Source organism: Pongo abelii, chromosome 11 (genome assembly GCF_028885655.2).
Source record: "Pongo abelii isolate AG06213 chromosome 11, NHGRI_mPonAbe1-v2.0_pri, whole genome shotgun sequence".
NCBI classification, from domain to species: domain Eukaryota; kingdom Metazoa; phylum Chordata; class Mammalia; order Primates; family Hominidae; genus Pongo; species Pongo abelii.
In genome coordinates this window covers 60,346,112-60,366,492 of record NC_071996.2, presented here as the reverse complement: position 1 = coordinate 60,366,492, position 20,381 = coordinate 60,346,112, and the positions used below count along the sequence as shown (strand labels likewise).

The following is a 20,381-nucleotide window of genomic DNA, read 5'->3' as shown; positions in this document are numbered from 1 at the left end:
CCATCATTGAGCACCTAATCACAGTGCCAGCTGGTTTACACACATATTTCATTAACTCCCCAAAACTGAAGTAAGCCTTATTATCTTTTTTATGCATGAGTAGAGTGAGGTTCAGAGATACTCAATAACTTGCCCAAGATCATAGCCATTAAGCAGAAAGGAGGAAAATAACTAACTCTGTACGGTGCCGAGATTCACGCTTTTTTTGGTGGGGGGAGGGGGGCTCAGTTGCTTGGTGAGAGAGGAGACACTAACCTGTCTAGACTTCCTAGTTTGTCTATGTCCTGCCTTTCTTGCTGCCAATTTATGGGATAACTTGAGAGTATAATTTTCTCTGATCATTCCTATGTCACTTCCCAAAGCATTTCTCATTGTCGTCAATGGTATCTGGGTATATTTCCCCATACTCATGAATAACATATCTTAGAAATTTTGCCAGTCCTCATTCATGTCCTACATGTGTTAATCAAATGTCTTCTAGGCCTAGGGTAATGGTATATAATCTATCATCCAAACTGGGACACTTTTGAGATGAAAAAGAGTGCTATTAATAATTATGCTGGGCACACTGGGATGTATGGCCACCCATTTAGAAACAAACTATAGTCAAGCTAATGTCTCCTATGGACAAGGAGGGTATGAGTAGAATAGTCCAGCCTTAAATAGTCAGAGAACAGAGGTTGTTGGGGAGAGAAGCTAAATCTACCAGATTCCAACCTTTTTGTCTCACTAGCAGTTGTTGTATTTCTGGGCCTGAGTGTGTGTCGTGAAAAAAGGAAGGTAGCTGAAAACCTCTCAGAATTAGAATTATCACTATCTCCATTCCTTAAGGAAGTGGTGCTCAAACTTCAGTGTGCTTAAGAATTACCAGTTGTTTTTAAATAAAATGCAGATCCCTGAACTATATGCCTTAGAGATGCTGAAAATACAGTCTGAGATGGGCCCTGGAAACTGCATTTTAACATGCTCCTGTAAAGATTTTGATCTAGGTAATTTATAAATTACCCTGGGAAGAAAAACAGTATTTCCTTGATAGAAAAATTCCTGCATACTCACTCTACAAAGACAGGCACAATTTCAGAGGAAGTCCTCGCGGGACTCAATAACACAACTGTTTACAACACTGATATTTGTTCAAAGATACTGTCTATATGACCTGAATCACTATTTGAATCAAATAATTTAAACCACATTAACCTTACAATTACTTTCAGCATAGATTCTTAGGGATTCCTAGCCAAATATATACAATTTATCTTTACATATATGGTATTATATATATTCTTAGTATCTTTATATTGTAGTAAAAGAAAAGAGAATAACATTTTCTGTGTTTTCTGATAATCACAGTAATAATAGTTTTTATACATTAAATATTGCTCTTGTGTCAGACATTTATATACATTACCTTGAATACAAAAAGCCTTGAAGGTAAGTTAGTCAAGCGAGCTCTGTTTTAAACAGGATGTACTACAGGCTCAGAGAAGCTAGGTGACTTGCCTGAAGCCTCACAGCTAGTAACTGACAGAGTTGCCATTTAAAACCAGGTCACCTGCCTCACACTTGAAATATTTAGTGAACTCATAAGCACCCTGTGAATACTGAAAAATACTGGTTGGAAGGCCACATCATGCATGTAAGCTAGTATGACCTTTCTAGAATAATAATTCCTAGACAGAGAGAAGAACTGAATGGTGATTTTGAGACATGAAAAGGCATTTCTCTGAAATAAAAAGGCTGAAGAAAGTCGATGATCGGTTAACATTTGGGAAACTCTGAGGTACAGCTAACGATTTGCCAGGCTAGCCTTTGGATTTATTTCTCTTTTGTTGGCTGTGCTGCTGCTACGCTCTTTATTCATATTTTCAAGGAAACACAAGTAAAGCGAACGTTCTCTAATTGCGCTCCCTTCCTGCAGTAAGCCCGCTCCTCCTGAGCACCCGGGCTGGTTCCATACGCAGCTCGTTGTGTGGAAGGGCTGGTGGCAGCTGCAAGTTGGTGTGTGACACATTGAGTAGTCATATTTCTCTTCTCTGTGGCCCTCCAAAGCCCTTTCCAACATAACTTTTCCCCATCTGTTCTCGTTTGCACTGCATAATAGGGGACAGGTTTTGGAACTTGGGATTCAAAAAAACATTAAGAGAAAATAAAAATGAGATGGAATTTGAGTAGAAAGAAACTCGCTGGCTTTCCCCCCAACAGCCCCCTTCCTTAGTTGCTGGGATCATTACCAGAGTATTAAATTGATCAAGTTTTTACTCTCGTCTAGTTGGTTCTCTTTATAGGGTAGTGGGGAAACGTGAGAACATTAAAACATCTCTTTAAACTGTCTGCAATAAAATAAGCTCAGGGCTGAGTCATTACTAGGAACAATGTTGCCCAATACCTGACAAAGTTTTTCCACATTTGCTTAGAATCTCTAATAAGTTACATTAATTGTCTCCTGCCTCAGGTTCCTTCTCTATGAAAGGGATGCCTGAAGTGAATTTTAGGAATATTTAGACACAGTGTTTTCCTGAGTGCCATAAGCCCATCTCTGTTGTATGCACTAAATAATTTTGGAAATGATACAAACATTTTTAAATTTTAATAGTAATAAATTTCTTCTAATATACATTAGGAAGAAAACTGGCAATAGCAAAATATACCCCTGATTTCACAATTATTTTTGCTTAAGAAGAGGCTAAACTGGGCATGTAAGTTTAAAAAGTGAACAAATTTAAAGAGGAATATTCAGTAAATAATAAAAGTGAATATGGCAAAACAGAGAGTACAAGCATGGGTGCTTAAAAAGCAAATATATCAAGGCAGTGGTTCTTTTAGTCTTTATGTTTCGTGGAAAGCTTTATTTTATGGTATGGGCCTCTCGTTCTAGGGTTGGATTAATCATAATCCTTGGGTCATGGCATATGCTATCATTGTTGGTCTAGCAGGGGCTCAGAATCCTTAATGGATAGCAGCCCTCTTTGAGAATCTGATGAAAGTTATGGGTTTCCCTGGAAAAATGTATATTCCCATATACAGACAAACTTACATAGAATTTCTGGGTTTTCAGGAACATTTGGAGTGCATCTGTGGGCTTCTGGAAGTTTCAGGTGCATTCAAGGTTGTGTCCACTTGCTTCTCTGCTTTCTTAAGCTCACAGGCCAGCCAGCAGCTGAGGCTTTAAGCCACACCTACTACATTTCTGCAAGGAACAGCATCTTCCCTCACTGCAGGCACCACCCAGCCTGCTGCCTGGGATCATGTAGATAGTACAGAAAATATCCACCCCCGACTCACCTCCCCACTTTCGCCTTTTCAAAAACAGAGATACTACAAAAATGTCAGTAGCTGGGACCAGTTGCTGTGTTTGCCCAGTTCACCTCCTTATCCACTGAGATCTGCTCCTCCTCACTTCAATGGCTTGCACCTGTGAGCACTGCTATTTCTTTCTCACTTGTCCAGAGACAGGCACCTGCCCCAAGCCAGACCAATCAGCATCTTTCCACTTCCCACATCAGAACTTGGAAAGAGAGGTACATGACATGAAACTCAGTGGGGGTGCTTGTTTGTTAATTCTGCAGAGAAGAGCACTAGGTGCAGACATGGGGTTCTATACATGCTTCTGATGATATTGTTTCCTTCAGCATATGTCTTTGGAGCTGAAAAATTTTAAGTAATCACTTCCGTAACTCCCGCCATGATACTGCACACTGTTCTTCAAGTACTCAGTTATTTATGAGAAGGTTGGTGATAATATTAATCAGAAAGATCATGGTAATGCCTGGCATCTACTGGACCCAGGCACTGTGCCACCTCCACTGCATGCTATATGCATGCCTTCTCGCTCATGAGGCAGGTAATATTATCTACTCCACTTTACAGAAAAGGACTCTGAGGTTATGGTGTCAGAAAGTGCTAGAACCAGATGGGCATGGTGGCACGTGCCTGTAGTCCCAGCTACTCACAAGGCTGAGGTGGGTGGACTGGTTGAACCTAGGAATTCAAGCTTTGCCTGGGAAGCACAGTGAGACTCCATCTCTAAATAATAATAATAATATATACATAAATATATAAAGAAAGGTGCTAGAACTAGTATACGGACCAGGACTGCCTCACTCCAGACCCTACAACCTTTTCTTCTTCTCAATTTTTGAATAGGTAATTTGTTCACATAGTCTTTTTTTTCTGTTCAAAATAGTGAAACATCTTGCCCTGTCCTTTCCTTCCTTCTCGTTGTTCAAAGCCCCATCCATTTCTGAGGATTTGTGTCCAATTATACTACCCAACATAGACGTATATCTCTTTTTTTATTTAAATGATAGCATATGGTAGCATACGATCTATTTTGCTGAACCTTGCAGGATTCTTTTTCCTACTTACTGCTAATTGAGGAGCTCAGTTCATATCGATACATTGAAAACAACTTTATTATTATTTTAAAAAAGCAGCTTCATAGTGTTCCATTGTAAGAATGTTTAATAATTTACTGACTCAATATCCTATTGATAGGCAGGTTGTTTTCAATCTTTTGCTTTTATATATAGTGCTGCAAAGAAAACCTCCTGCATCTGTCATTTCAGAATTGGGTGAGTATATGTGTAGGAAACATTCCTAGAATGAAATTCCAAGGTCAAAGTGTATGTGAATTTATAATTTTGCAAGAGAATATAAAATTGCCTTCCACGGACCTTGTATCAACTTCCACTTTGACCACAGTGTACGAGAGTAACTTGCAGTATTCTTGATGATTTCAAAGTCTTCTTCTACTCTCACATTTAAAAGTTTCATCCTCTCTAGAATGTCTTAAATTGCTTTACCAAAAAGAAAAACAAAGGGCTGGGCATGGTGGCTTGTGCCTGTAATCCCAGCTACTTGGGAGGCTGAGATAAGAGGATCACTTGAGGCCAGGAGTTAAGACCAGCTTGAGCAACACAGCAATACCCTTTTCCAACTCTCTCTATAAAAAACTCTAAAAAATAACAACAGATAACCAAAAGTCTTACAATCAGTTTCTCCCCTGGCCCCATCCAGCAGGCACATACATACAGAATTTTTTTCTGTTGTACATTTTTACCTACTTTTCTTAGAGCTCCCCCAACTTTGAAAGGAAGCTACGAGGATAAATGGTTTAAGCGCTTGGGATTCTATCAGCAAGCCAGTCCTGCTTAACCACTCAATGAGCAGGTGCTTCATCTCCAAGCCATTTACCGTGAAGTCTTTCTTCCCTGTTCCCCATTGCCAACCCTCCCTCCATCAGCTCACTGTCAGGCATCTCCACCGCAAAGACCTGGCCTCCAGCATTCCTGATAGTTTGCACCAACTACATCTTTGGGGCCTGCCACTCCACTTATTATTCTCATTCTTTGGGAGGTCAATGACTTTGTGGAAATCTGAAACAGCCCCTCCTCAGGAAGTGGTAAAAGTCTCTTAGAATAACAGAAACAAGTCTTGAAAGAGCTCTTGAGTTCATCTGCATTTTAGGCCAATTAAAGTCCCTAAAGAAACAATGATATGCATAAAAATTCAAGATTATATAATCGGCAGTGGCCAAAATCTCATAAATTTATATAGATACTGTCCTTTACAAACAATGAAAACATATCTAAAGAGGGAACAGATGCATTCCCCACTCTCTCTCTCCTTCACAAATTAATGACACTTTCCCTCCTTTAAGTCATTTTAGATATCAATTATTTAGCCAAGAAGAACCAGAAGAGTATCTTCTTTGTAGTAATGAGGCTTTGTCTTCACAGGAACTCAAGTTCAGTTCAGAAACTTTCAAACATGGTTTTAAAGGCTTGTCTGAGTCAACTGTTAGTGAATCACACAAAGGGGGCCTTTATTAATAAACATATTCTGTTCATTATAGAGAAATGAAAGCCTCAGAATAATTCGCCAAATGTTTAAAGAGAAAACAAAAACAATGTGGTAAACATATCAGGCCTTGATGAGCTGTCTAGGTAATTGGTTGTTTCTGTGCACCTGGTTCCAAAGACAATATTTAATGTGTAATCTGTTTCATTTGCTTGGGGAAGTAAGTGTAACTCTACCCCCTGGATCACATCTGCATTAAAATGAGGGGAGGCAGAGTCTTGTTTCAGCGAGTGGAAATTTATGCACATGAGTTGTCTTTTACATGGAGACAGCAATTATACCCCTAGAAATGCAGTCTGTGGGAGAAAATGACATATTCAATACTGGGGAACAAAAGCCTAATGCTAAGAGGACATTAACAAGGTTGGGAACCCCCTCCCAACAATTAACATGATCATTTACAAAATCTGCAATCTATAAAATTATTTTTAAAACATGTTTTTCAAAACAATGTGGTTTTTCTCCTTCTTTCTCGAAGAAATAAAAAGATTCAGCAGCAACCATACAGAATCTATTAGCTACTCCACAATAACAAATAATGTTTTAAAATCTCTTAAAATATATCTGGAGATTGAAACAAACACACACCAGGGAGTGTTAGGTGATCCCTGGTTTAACAGCCTTATAACGACTGAGGGGAAAAGTGCGGCCAAGAATTTTTCATTTTTACGTGAGAAAGTTATGGTGTTTGAAAGCAACAATCAGAATTCTAGAACACAGACTCAAAAAAAAAAAAAAAAAATAGAGCATATGCAAATAAAAGTTGTTAGTTAAAACTGTTTTTTAAAAAAATAATTTGTTGGTCGATTTTCTTAAAGTCCAAAAGCGCAAAGCTAGAACCATTTAAATGAATTTAAGTTTGTGCTTCTCCCTGTCTTCTCTGGAGACTTTAAGAAATGGATGAGGAAGGATTTGCTCTTTCTCCTCAATGCCTCTGTGTCCTTTCCACTTTTGTGCTTCCTGGGCATACAGAAAGGCTTTATTCACACACCATACTTTACTTCATGTACTGATCGTATCACCAACAGAAAACTATGTGCCCTGCTTAACTAAGATAGAATACAGTAAGTCAATGCAAACTCCCATTTGTTTTTGAATTTTTCTAAGTTGATAATGCTTAATCTTAATTTTTGGTCATGGGTATGTGCATACTCTTTAATTAGTCTTGCTATAAAATCTGAGTGACAGCACTAATACTTTTTATTGATTTACTCTGAGATTTTTTATTTGGGTTCTTGGAAAACTTAAGTTTTTCTATCAATTTTGGTATATTTTCAGAAAGTAGCATTGAAAGAGTAACTTCAACGGGTCAGGCTTTGGGGAAAAGCAAGCTGCAAATTCTAAATCCCGACTACCTTTTGGAAAAAACTAGGAATTGTAAATGTAAACAAATATGGAAGAAGGAGAGTTTAAAATGTGTTTAATATATTCTGAACCACCACAGCACTAAAATCATAGATATTGTAAAATTATGGCATGGCAATATGATATATTATAGAAAAGAGCATGATAGAATGGAATTAGAAAACCTGAATTCTACTCTGCATTGGGTAACTCCCTCTTTTGGAGGAATTCGTTCAAACTTTAAGCCTCTATTTCTTCAGCAATTAAAAAAAAAAAGTAAAATGGAGGTGGAGTCCCCTGACCTGGTTTCATCAAGTCAGTGGCATTGCCATCATGATCATCAACAACAACAACAAAAAAAATGGGTAGGGTTAGGGGAATAGGGAGGACTAACTGATCTCAAAGTTAAAAGAGACCTAAAAGGCCAAACAGATAAATGCAATAAGTGGTCACTGTCTGGATTCTGATTTGACAGAAGACTTTTCTGAGAATATTCAGGCAATTAGAATCTGAATTGGAGATCAGAGGATACCAAAGAATTATCAATTTTATTAGATGTGATAATAGCATTATGGTTGTGTAAGAAAATGTTTATATGCTTGTTTATTTATTTATTTATTTATTAAGATACTGTCTTGCTCTGTCACCCAGGCTGGAGTGCACAGTGGCCCTATCTCGGCTCACTGCAACCTTCACCTCCCGGGTATAAGTGATTCTCATGCCTCAGCCTCCCAAGTAGCTGGGACTACAGGTGTGCACCACCACACTCAGCTAATTTTCTGTATTTTTAGTAGAGACAGGGTTTCGCTATGTTGGCCGGGCTGGTCTTGAACTCCTGGTCTCAAGGGATCTGCCCATCTTGGTCTCCCAAAGTTCTGGGATTACAGGTGTGAGCCATGGCGCCCAGGTGTCCATATGTTTTAGAGATGCTTAGTGAGAGATGTTGGGATGGAATCACATGATGGCTGAACTTTACATTAAAATACTTTCAAAAAAAAAAAAGAAAGTGGGAAACAGACAAATCAAGTAAATCAATTCTGGCTTGATATATTGATTGTTGTTCAACCTGGTGATAGATACATGGTATTCATTATGCTATTTTTTCTCTTTTTGCTTATGTTTGAAACTTCCTTAAACAGAAACCCTAATATCAAATTCACACAAAAAAATTGAGGGCTGTATTAAATTAGCTCAAAATTCTTTTCAAAATAGAAAATTCAATCATTCTATTTCAAAGGCTGAGTAGTGATAATTGTAAACATCTAAAGTAATTTTTGTTTTATTTTCAAGATCAAATAGTATCTAAGTAAACTGTGTTATGATTATTAAATTTCATTGGTGCCTAATATCTATCTAAATGAGAATCAAGTGGAAGCAGACAATTCACTGCAGAAAAACTTCTGATGAACACTTGATTTGCCAACAAATCCACACTTGATTTGCCAACGGCGAACTTCTGACCTTTAGCAGCAACAGAGTAAGCTTTTCCAATTAAAAGCTCATCTCATCTCTACGAGAGGTTGTATGGAACATGTTCATCCAGATCAATAAATTGCCTTTTTCTTCTTTTTCACCAAATAGATTATGTGGCCATTTTCTATCTAGGAATAATCACTGGCACCAACAATTTTTTTCCTTCATGTATGCATATTTCTTTTCCATTTCCAAGTCCTTTCCATTATGAAGAGATTCAAATGTTTTCACAATTCACATTTTGAAACTCCAGATTCTTAGATGTGATCAGTAACATCTTTAGCTGTTAAAGAGTGGGACGTTTATTTCCTTCATTCCAAATTGGATTTCTGTGTCAGAAACTGAAGGATTTGGTAACCTTTTGTACTCTGTGGTAGAGCACTAGGAGGAACTGAGTCATTGTCAAACTTCAGACCGTTCATTGGTTTAAAAACTCATGTTTGTCAAAGAGAAAAGTAAAGCAAGATTTGGTGCATTTTATGGTCTAGTACTATTTGGCTCGGTGTTGATGTTAACCTTGATAGGGATAGATGAATTTGGTTGAACACAATTTTTATGGTTACTTAGGAAAATCAAACATTACTTAATGCAGTTTTTATATTATTGACAGTATATACAATATTATTTTGGGAGTTTTAGAATAAAATTGGCAAACAACCATTTTATCAAAATAAAAGAAACTTTTCAGCCTGTTCCCTCCCTCATCACTGGTGATTCCTTCAGTACAATAGAAATGAAAAGAGTTCCCAAGAGAAAGGCAGCCAGCCCCACTGCAAAGATGGGAAAAATAACAAGTGGAAACTAAGTTAATCTTTAAAAGTTGTTTGCAGATTAGAATTTCTACCTGGTCATTCCTCAGCAGGAAAAAAACCCAAACCTCTTTATACTATTTTCAATAAAAATAATACTAAAGTGCTAATGGAACAGTAGGCAAAGGGCTTTAATGAAAAAGACAATTAGAAAAATAAACAGCTAACATATATTTATGAACAAGTTACAATCTCATTAGCAATCAAATATTCAGATTGAAGTAGCTAACTTTTAAAATTTCCAAACTGGCAACGATAATAGAAGGTGTGGTGACAAAGATGATGTGGTAAAATGGACAAGCCACTGGAGAGAGTTCCTATTACTGGACAATTGGAAATATCATCTGGATTCCTACTTTTAAGAATCCATCCTGCTGGGTGCGGTGGCTCACGCCTGTAATCCCAGCACTTTGGGAGGCTGAGGCGGGTGGATCACTTGAGGTCAGGATTTCAAGACCAGCCTGGCCAACATGGTGAAACCCCGTCTCTACTAAAAATACAAAATTAGCCAGGTGTGATGGTGCGCACCTGTAATCCCAGTTACTTGGGGGGCTGAGGCAGGAGAATCACTTGAACCTGGCAAGCAAAGGTTGCAGTGAGCCAAGATCGTGCCACTGCACTCCAGCCTGGGCGACAGAGCAAGATTCTGTCTCAAAGAAAACAAAAAAAGAATCTATCCTAAGGAAATAATGAGATTCCCCATCACCATCATACTCTCATAGACTATCTAATGATCTGGGACAATGCTCACAATAAAACTAGAAGAGTCAGAGAAAACCATGTGTATTTATATTTATATATAACATATGAATAATGAAAAAAGCAAGATAAATTTATCTAAAATATTATATCTATTTACATTGGACAGTAAAATCAGTTTTACCTTCATTGAAATACTTTTCTTTTTTTTTTTGAGACAGGGTCCTACCCTGTTGCTCAGACTGGTGTCTAGTGGCACGATTTTGGCTCACTGCAGCCTTGAACTCTTGGGCTCAAGCAATCCTCCTGCCTCAGCCTCTCAGCCTCCTGTGTAGCTGAGACTACAGGTATGTGCCACCACACCCGGCTAATTTTCTTTTTCTTTTTTCGAAGATATGGGGTCTCACTATATTGCCCAGGCTGGTCTTGAACTCCTGACCTGAAATAGTTCTCCCTCTTCAGCCTCCCAAAGTGTTGGGATTACAGCATAGTCCTCCCTCTTCAGCCTCCCAAAGTGTTGGGATTACAGGAATGAACCTCGGTGCACAGCCTATGTTTATTTTTTATAGTATATGTTGCATTATTTTAACTTTATTTGTAACAGATGTTTATTTTTATTATAAAAGTAACAATTATTACAAGAGTTTTAGGAAATACAAGATATGAATAAAAAATATATGACTACTCAATATATCCATGTAACAAAATTGCACTTGTACCCATTAAATTTATACACATAAAAAAATTAAACTGCGGAAAAAATATATAAATATGTTGAGAAACTGCTAATGGCTGCAGGGATTCTTTTTGGGGTAAAGAAAATGTTTTAAAATTGACTGCAGTGATGGTTGTACAACTATTTGATATGTGAAAAACCATTGAATTTTACACTTTTAAATGGGTGAATTGTATGGTATGTATATGTATATTATATCCCAATAAAGTTGCTATCAAAACCCAAAAAAGAGGCTGAGAGTGGTGGCTCACATCGGTAATACCAGCACTTTGGGAGGTTGAGGCGGGCTGATCACTTGAGGTCAGGAGTTTGAGACCAGCCTGGCCAACATGGTGAAACCCCGTCTCTACCAAAAAAAAAATATTAGCCGGGCATTGTGGTGCATGCCTGTAATCCCAGCTACTCAGGAGCCTAAGGCAGGAGAATTGCTTGAACCCAGGAAGTGAAGGTTGCAGTGAGCTAAGATCGTGCCACTGCATTCCACCCTGGGCACAAGGGTGAGACTCCGTCAAAAAAAGAAAAACACCCAAAAAAGTATAAGATCACCAGCACTGCCATCATCCCAAGATTACCACTGTCAGCATCTTGGCAAATAGCCCTCCAAGCTCATTTGTGTGCATCATATATGGTTGTTTAAAAAACAAAAATTAAATCTTACCAGGCATACCATTTAAAAAGTATTTTTAGCCCAGGCACAGTGGCTCTTGCCTGTGATCCCAGGGCTTTGAGAGGCTGAATTGGGAGGATAACTTGAGGTTAGGGGTTCACAGCTACAGTGAGCTATGATAGCGCCACTGCACTCCAGTCTGGGCTACAGAGCGAGATTCTGTCTCTAAAACAACAAAAAAGTATTTTTTATTACATGTATAACTTCATAATCACAGAAGAACCAAGTTCTAGTTCCAGCCTTGCCTTAACTAGCTATGGAACCTGAAGAGTCACATGGATTTTCAGGAACAAACTTTTTCTGTGTAAAAGGCAGGCTGGGGCTAAATAAGATCTTCTGTCGCTTCCAAGTCTAGAGTTCTGTGCTTCCTTGAGGGAGGTGGCACTATAACAACAGTACACACTTGGATGTAACAACTGTGTTGAAATGATGAAGACTGTTTATCAATGGAGAACTACTAATCTTCAAGATAAACTTTTAGGTTAATTTTAAAAAGAAAGCAAAGGATAGAAGAGTGTGGATAGCATGTTACCATCTGTGTTAAGACAAAAGAGAATACATGTGTACATTCATATGTCTAGAACATCTCTTTAAGGATACATGGAAGCTGGCATTATTGAGAGGGAAATGAGTGAGTAGTTGGGAAACAATGGTGGTTGTGGAATTTATTTTTCACTGTACAATATATCGTTTTGTGGGTTCCATGGTATAATAGTTAGCACTCTGGACTCTGAATCCAATATATCCTTTTTTACTTGTATATTTTCTTTTCTTTTCTTCTTTTGGAGAAAGGTTCTCACTCTGTTGCCCAGGCTGCAGTGCAGTGACACGATCTTGGCTCACTGCAGCCTTGACCTCCAGGGCTCAAGCGATCCTCCCACCTCAGCCTCCCGAGTAGCTGGGACTACAGGCCCATACCACTGCACCTGTCTAATTTTTGTATTTTTTGTAGATACGGGATTTTGCCATGTTGCCCAAGCCCTGGGCTCAAGCAATCCTCCTGCCTCAGCCTCCCAAAGTGCTGGAATTAGAGGCATCTGCCACTGCACCGGCATACTTGCATTTCTTTTCTTTTCTTTTTTTCTTTTCCTCCCTCCTTCCCTCCCTCCCTCTCTCTCTCTTTCTTTCTTTTTATTTTTGAGACAGAGTCTTGCTCTATCGCCCAGGCTGGAGTGCAATGGTGCAATCTTGGCTCACTGCAACCTCCACCTCCTAGGTTCAAACAATTCTCCTGCCTCAGCCTCCCAAGTAGCTGGGATTACAGGAGCCCACCACCATGCCCGGCTAATTTTTTGTGTTTTTAGTAGAGATGGGGTTTCGCCATGTTGGCCAGGCTGTTCTTGAACTCCTGACCTCAGGTGATCTGCCCAAACTGGCCTCCCTAACTGCTGGGATTACAAGTGTGAGCCACCACGCCCAGCCTTTCTTTTTTTAAACAATAAAATAATTATTAGGAAAAAATATGATTAACAGAGACATATGGATGTATTGGGTACAGTGATAAGTGATGTAAAGCAAATTTGTCACTCACATCCTTGCTTAAACCCTTCTTTTTTTTTTTTTTGAGACAGAGTTTTGCTTTTGCTGCCCAGGCTGGAGTGCAATGGCGTGATCTCGGCTCACCACAACCTCCGCCTCCCAGATTCAGATAATCCTCCTGCCTCAGCCTCCCAAGTAGCTGGGATTACAGGCATGCACCACCATGCCCGGCTAATTTTGTATTTTTAGTCGAGATGGGGTTTCTCCATGTTGGTCCGGCTGGTCTTGAACTACCAACCTCAGGTGATCCGCCCGCCTCAGCCTCCCAAAGTGCTGGAATTACAGGCGTGAGCCACCACACCTGGCTCACTTAAACCCTTTTAATCACTTCCCTTGATGGTGACTTGTGAGACCTGCATTATTTGGCTAGGCTACCTCATCCTCCTCCATGGCCATTTCACCACATGCTCACTTCACTCTAGTAACACTGGTCTTCAGTAAGTTCCTAGAAATCTCAAGCTCTTCTTCCTCAGAAACGTCAAATGCAGTATCAGCAACGTCAAAACAATTAACTTCCTAAGAATTCCAACTTAACTTGAGGAATTTCAAAATGTAGAGACCTCCAAGGTGCAACCCACCCCTCACTCTACACCTGAGGAAAAACTGGGCTCTGAAATCTGAAGTTACTTGCCTAGGGTCACACAGCTAGTTCTCCACTACATATATGTAATTAACCTTAGCAGTTGCTCTCTGGAGTTTCACTGAACAAAAGTAGGTTAATAAAAAGGAAGCCTTTGGATTTTAGATATTGGTAGAATGGGCCTACATTAGGACCTAGAAAATTAATCTGATTTCTTATCCATGAAAATGTCTTCATGATGCCATTGCTCAGAGGACCCATCAGGAAAAAGAATGCTTCCTAAAACTGAAAAGCCACTGTAGTGCTGGGTTCTACCAAGAGCCACACAGTTATATTTGAAATGCATTTGTTTAATTTGAGGAAGAAATTAATTTGATCTTCCCGCCATGGGACTAGCTTTTAAAATCCACATCTCAACAATGTAGCTAAATTAACAGTAGTTAAGTAAATTAGAAACTCAAGGAGCCTCAGAATGTGAGCAAGACCATGGACAGTCCCGATGGGCATCTATCCCTTGAGGCTACAAGGAGGTTGTCACAAAGAGCCTGAGATGCAGGCAAAGAAGCAAGTCAAAGCTCTATGAGTTCTTTGAAAAAATTTCTTCTGAAAGAGATGGACCTACTACCAGAGAACAAAAATGTCAAATTTGAATTCCATTCACAACACCTCACCTCCCACTTCACAAATAAAAATCCATATGAATTCCTCACCAGTTAGGTCTTGTCCCATGATTGTCAGACCCTTTAAAAATATATGCATTTCTATTTTTATAATGTTTATTATTTCTGCTTATAAAAGTGGTACGTTATAGAAAAATTGGAACACATAGGTGTGTAAAGAAGAAAATAAAAGTCAGTCATAATTCATGTAAGTATTGCATGTCCTGGAATATTTTCTGCTAGCCTTTTTTCTTTGTGTATACATTTGATGGATGAATGTGCTTATAAGGGTTATGGAATTGGAATATTACCTTTGTCTTCTATTTTTTTTCAACTTAGGCTTTATTGTTGGAATTTCAGAAGTTATGAGATAGTAATTATTCTTTTACACAAATTTTTGTGCGATTAATAATAATTATTTTCATGGCATAAATTTCTGAAATGGGATTAAAATGTCCAAGGGTATAAATCTTTTAAAATATTTGATACTATCACCTAATTATCTTCCAGAAATTGTTTTCCAGTTTATACTCTCCATAGCAACTATGTCCTTTATAAAGTCAATTTTACCAATAGAGAATATGTTTAATTGCCGACAAATTGTGTGAAATAATTATATTAAATATTTTATCTCAGTTTTGTTTGTATGTATTATCTTTTCTTAGAATTTTAGACAGTAAACTTTTTTCCTAAATCTCATAGGTAATAATTTAAATTTTCCTTGTCTAGTCATACTATTTGCTTAACGCTCTATTAGATGGTACATTTTGTTTATTTGAAGTTTTTTATAATTAAAGATTTTAACCCTTTGAGCATTTGTTGAAAATACAAAGAAAAGGCCGGGCGCAGTGGCTCACGCCTGTAATCCCAGTACTTTGGGAGGCCGAGGTGGGTGGATCACGAGGTCAGATCGAGACCATGCTGGCTAACACAGTGAAACCCCGTCTCTACTAAAAATACAAAAAATTAGCGGGGTGTGATGGCGGGCGCCTGTAGTCCCAGCTACTTGGGAGGCTGAGGCAGGAGAATGGTGTGAACCCGGGAGGTGGAGCTTGCAGTGAGCCGAGATCACGCCACTGCACTCCAGCCTGGGCGACAGAATGAGGCTCCACCTCAAAAACAAAACAAAACAAAAAAAACCCAGAAAATACCTTCTTTTGTTTGATTGTTCCTTAAAAATTTTTAGGGAACATTTTGGACAAAAATCAAAATGTTAGGGAAATATTTTCCTGTAGTCAAGCAAATGAACCTTTATTTCTTCCATGGCTTTTATTTAGAAAGTTCTTTTCCCATCTAAAGATAAATATTTACCTACATTTGCTTTGAATTAATTTTATGATTAAATATATGTATATATATTTAACTCTGTATTCCTTTTGGAAATATTTTCAGGAATGGTTTGAGGGGAAGCACTAACAGATTTTTTTTCCAAGTGCCTCAATACCATTTAATAAATAATCGGCATAATTTTGTAATGCCTCTTATATCACACTGTTGGCCCATAGTCACACAGTGGTTTGTATGTAGCCTCCTATGCCAGGAGTGACTGCATTGACATCCCATTTCAACTATAGGCAGCTTGAGGACTCTGTGTATAACTCTCACCATTCCCTGAATATGGTAGGTGGCCAGTGAACTCTTATATGAAATGCACAATTAATGAGTCATTGATACACCTGGGAAAGTTTAACTTGGAAGATAAACAAATGTCTGTCCTGACTGGTTTAAATGTTTACCTTTTGAGAAAAAGGGTGCCAAGCCAGACACAACTTTTAGTGATCCTTTCTGCTTACGATTTTCTCTTCCAACCCCTACTATTTTGATCGAGTTGCTTAGATCTTTAGAATAGAATATTGGTTTCTTCGGGCCTCAGGATTAGGACTAAATTTAAGATCTCAAGGCCTTTTAATACATTATTCTCCAAGAACAGTTATGATGCATCTGGGCTAGTATTTCTCACACTTGAGTGACATACACAGCTTTAACATGTATGTACCTTTTTTAAAAAAAAAAGACCATGAACCTTCAGTAATGCCTTACTTTTATTAAAACATCATTTAAATAAGGTGCATGTCCTTTTAGGCACATAGCAAAAAAGACAATGGGGTCATGGTTGCACGGTAGACACTCATATGATCCACAATATACACAGTATTAATTTCTTTAATATATTGTTGTAAAAACATTGTGATTGACGCAAAAGCACAAATTTCAAGAATTCATAGGGAACCTGGAGACCTCCCTAGGAGTATATGTCATTATTCTAGTCTAACAAAATAGAAATTGGAAAATTATTTTACCATATACCACATTCAACCCTCAACCTTTGCCGTTTTTCTAGGCTGTATGGATGCCTACCCGTATAAACTCATCTGCATATATTGTAATCATTATACAACTATGAAACTAAAGCTAAATAAAAACAAAACTATAAAACCTATGCTTCAAATAACCTTATTTAATGAGACGGACGATATTGTTTGCTGAACAAAAATGTCTGTTCACATCACAAACACGGTACTATTGTCTTCTGTAAGCAGGGATTTTTCTTTTTTTTTTTGGTTCTACATGCCCATTACTTAGTGAACAGACTTATCTGGATTTGTTTGTTCCTTCCTTCCACTATTAATCTTTATTTTTCTTCAAGAAACCTTTATTAGTTGAACAGCACATCAATCCATCAGGATTTTCATGAATTATCACCAGCTGTCAAATATCCCACCAATATTCTGAAGAATTTGCTTCTGGAAGTTGATAATTAAGCTGATTTTTGCTTTATAGATTTTAAGAAAACATGCTTTTTTTTTTTTTTGGAGACAGAGTTTCGCTCTGTCGCCCAGGTTGGAGTGCAGCGGCCCCATCTTGGCTTACTGCAACCTCTGCCTCCTGGGTTCAAGCGATTCTCCTGCCTCAGCCTCTCGAGTAGCTGGGATTACAGGCACGTGCCACCACGCCTGGCTAATTTTTGCATTTTTAGTAGAGACAGGGTTTCACCATGTTGGCCAGGCTGGTCTTGAACTCCTGACCTCAAGTGACCCACCTGCCTTGGCCTCCCAAAGTGCTCGGATTACAGGCCTGAGCCACTGCACCCAGCTAAGAAAACATGTTATTTTATCCCATTATGAAATAAAACCTCTCTCTGAAACCAAAAAGAAATGGTTCCAAGATGAAAGAAAAGTACTCAGTATGGTTAAATAATTTTTTAAAATTATGACTTATATACTTATTGTATCACTTACAATCTCAGTACAAAGAGGATGTGGTTATTGTTTGTAAGTCTAAAAGCTTAACACACTGTAACAGAGAAGCTGCTTTTATTTATTTATAAAATTTATAATTTTTTAATTTATAATTTATTTATAAAATAAATTCCCCCAGTTTTATAGAAAAATATCATACAGGACTCTTAAGTTGCTCAAGACCCTGTTTCCTAATAGTTTTTGAAAGCTGTTGACTTTTAGAAATGAACATGTTGATCTGGGTGTAAAGGAGGAGGATATGCAGAAAACAGAAGAGATGCCAATTCACAATGCAGCAGGCAATTAATTAGCAAGAGTCGTGCTCCTTGAAACATATGATTGAGATCTGAAAATCTTAGAATAACAGAAGATATATTTCCTCCAAGTAACTTTACTGGTGTGATTTTCCACCAGAGTTCAATCAATGAATTAGGTCTTAGATTAAGGTTGTGGTTCTCAACAGGAGGTAGTTTGGCATCCCCTCCCAGGAGATATTTGGCATTGTCTGGAGACATTTTTGGTTGTCACAACTGTGGCGGGAGGGTGTTCTGGCAGTTAGTGACTAGAGGTCAAGGATGCTGCCAAACATCTTACAATGCACAGGACAGCATTCACAACAATCACCCAGCCAAAAATGTCAATAGTGCTAAGGTTGAGAAACTCCGGATTAAGGTGTCCAAGCCAAAGGGCTGTATCCTTGTGTGCACAGGGCTTGTGTGGAAGGCTGTACCCTGGTGGAGTGGAGGAGCCTCTTGCCTCTTGCTTTACACACACACACACACACACACACACTTTATGTTAAAAGGCCACAAGTACTGTTACAGGACCCCAACACTTACCCAAAGGTAGCCGTTGGGTCAGGGCTTCTGCACTAAAGTCCCTTCTGTGGTTGCCAGGAATATGTTTTAGGGCAGGGGTCCCGATCCAGACCCCAAGAGAAAGTTCTTGGATCTCACGCAAGAAAGAATTCAGGGCGAGTCCGCAGTGTAAAGTAAAAGCCAGTTTATTAAGAAAGTAAAGTGGTGAAAGGACACCTACTCCATAGACAAAGTAGGATGTTGCCGAAAGTAAGAGGAGGAACGATTCCATGCTAGGTACATCGCTTGTATATATAGGGAGATGTGCTCTGCTACAAGAGTTTGTGATAAATAAATAAATTACTATATTTTGCAAGAATCAATATTATCTTTAAAGCAAAATTAGGAATGCCTTTGTTCTCCAGATATCGTGATATCTGGACACTCCCAAGTCTGGGTTTGTTTAGTAAACACTATTAATTTGTTCACTTAGCTGTAAACATCTAGAGGCTAGGAAAGCCTAACTTTCCGAGAATGCGGCCCAGCCAGTCTCAGCCTCATTTTCCTAACCCTCATTCAAAATGGAGTTTCTCTGGTTCGAATGCCTCTGACAGTACCATCCAGAATTCTCCCAGTCTCCCGGCACACTAGTTAGTTACAGGAGGTTGAGTTAGAGGGTTTTTCACTGAGCCAGCCATGCAATAAGACCACTATTGAAGGAACTGTTTAAGGAACAAATAATAGGAACTGTTCAAAGCATAACAGGATTCATTAATTCATTTATTTACCTACTCAGCAAAACTTTATTGAACACCCACATGAACCCTTCTGCTAGACACTGTGATACATGATGAATACAACCAGACCTGGTACCTGCCCTCTTGCAGCTTACAGCCTAGGAGGGAACTCTAAAGGTTACCAAGAAGGGGCCAGTTTGTACAATGAGGACTCCATGAATGTACATGACTGAGCTTCACAAGCTTTCACGTTTGTAATCTCATTTGAACTGCACAACAACCTCATGAGACAACCTTTATTCCCTTCTTAGGTTAAAAATGTGCCCCAGGTCAAAACAGTTTGTAAGTGGCAGAGCTGACACTTCAGCCAAGTGACAATGAGGGCCCTGTTATATCATTCTATAGAGCAGGGATACGTATAGGTGCTCTTGCCTTGATTGGTACTGAACTTGCCTTTCCTGATCCTCACCAATCATACAGGTACAAAGCTCTCCTCTTTATGAAAAAAATGCTCCCACCTACTCCATCCTTTTGCTTACAGCTGGGGATTCTAGTTTTTTCACGTATATATGCCTTGTGTTTCTAATTAGATTGTAAACTCCCAACCTGCAGGGACCAGATCTTCCATTTCCTTTGCAACCTTTTGCAGTACTGCAGTCACCCAATAAATGCCCTCTGCATGAATGAACCTGTAGAGATAAAAATACTTTATGGCATTCCCATTTATAGGTTTCATGTTTTTATTCTGCTTTGTGATAGGACTGTACATTATAAGCTTCTAGAGGGCAGACAAAATGGCTTAGTGCTTTCCTTTACACTCAGCAGGAACCATGCAAAATTTGATCCTTGCATGCCTTTTTGATGCTCTGGGTAATATTAGCACACTGAGGTGTTTTTGTGTATCTAAGGACCGAGGTTATCAGACTCTCTGCAGCGGAGAATGTTCCTGCCTTTCCACTGTAAGCTCCCATGGCGCCTAGGACAGGGCTAGATCACTGCAGAAGCCCCTCCATGCTTATTTCTGTTACTAAGGAAGCCAACGGCGAACATGGCAAGCTCTTGCATAACCCTAGACCTTGCAAGGAAATGAGCAAAGTGGAAGGGGATCTGAAGGCAGGTCAGAGATGGCCTGGATGAGACTGCTAAGGCTTCCTTCTGAGAATTCAGCCCAAGTCTGACATGCAGGGCTAGAGTAGGTGGCCGCCCGCAGTCCCTGGGCCCGGGATGCCCGCCCGTCCGCCCG

The 20,381-nt window shown here is 38.9% G+C and overlaps 1 long non-coding RNA gene across 2 annotated transcripts in view; it reads right to left on the bottom strand.

Moving 5' to 3' along the window:
• LOC134759601 (uncharacterized) overlaps nt 1-20,381 on the bottom strand; it is a 55,162-nt gene that overhangs the window by 34,553 nt on the left and 228 nt on the right. Inside the window, exon 2 of one of the 2 annotated variants that reach the window (XR_010136041.1) lies at nt 10,383-19,827. The exons of the other annotated variant lie outside the window; for it this stretch is intronic. This is a non-coding gene — a long non-coding RNA (uncharacterized LOC134759601). Of the gene's footprint in view, nt 1-10,382; nt 19,828-20,381 lie in introns of those variants that run through there. 2 annotated transcript variants of the gene reach the window in all.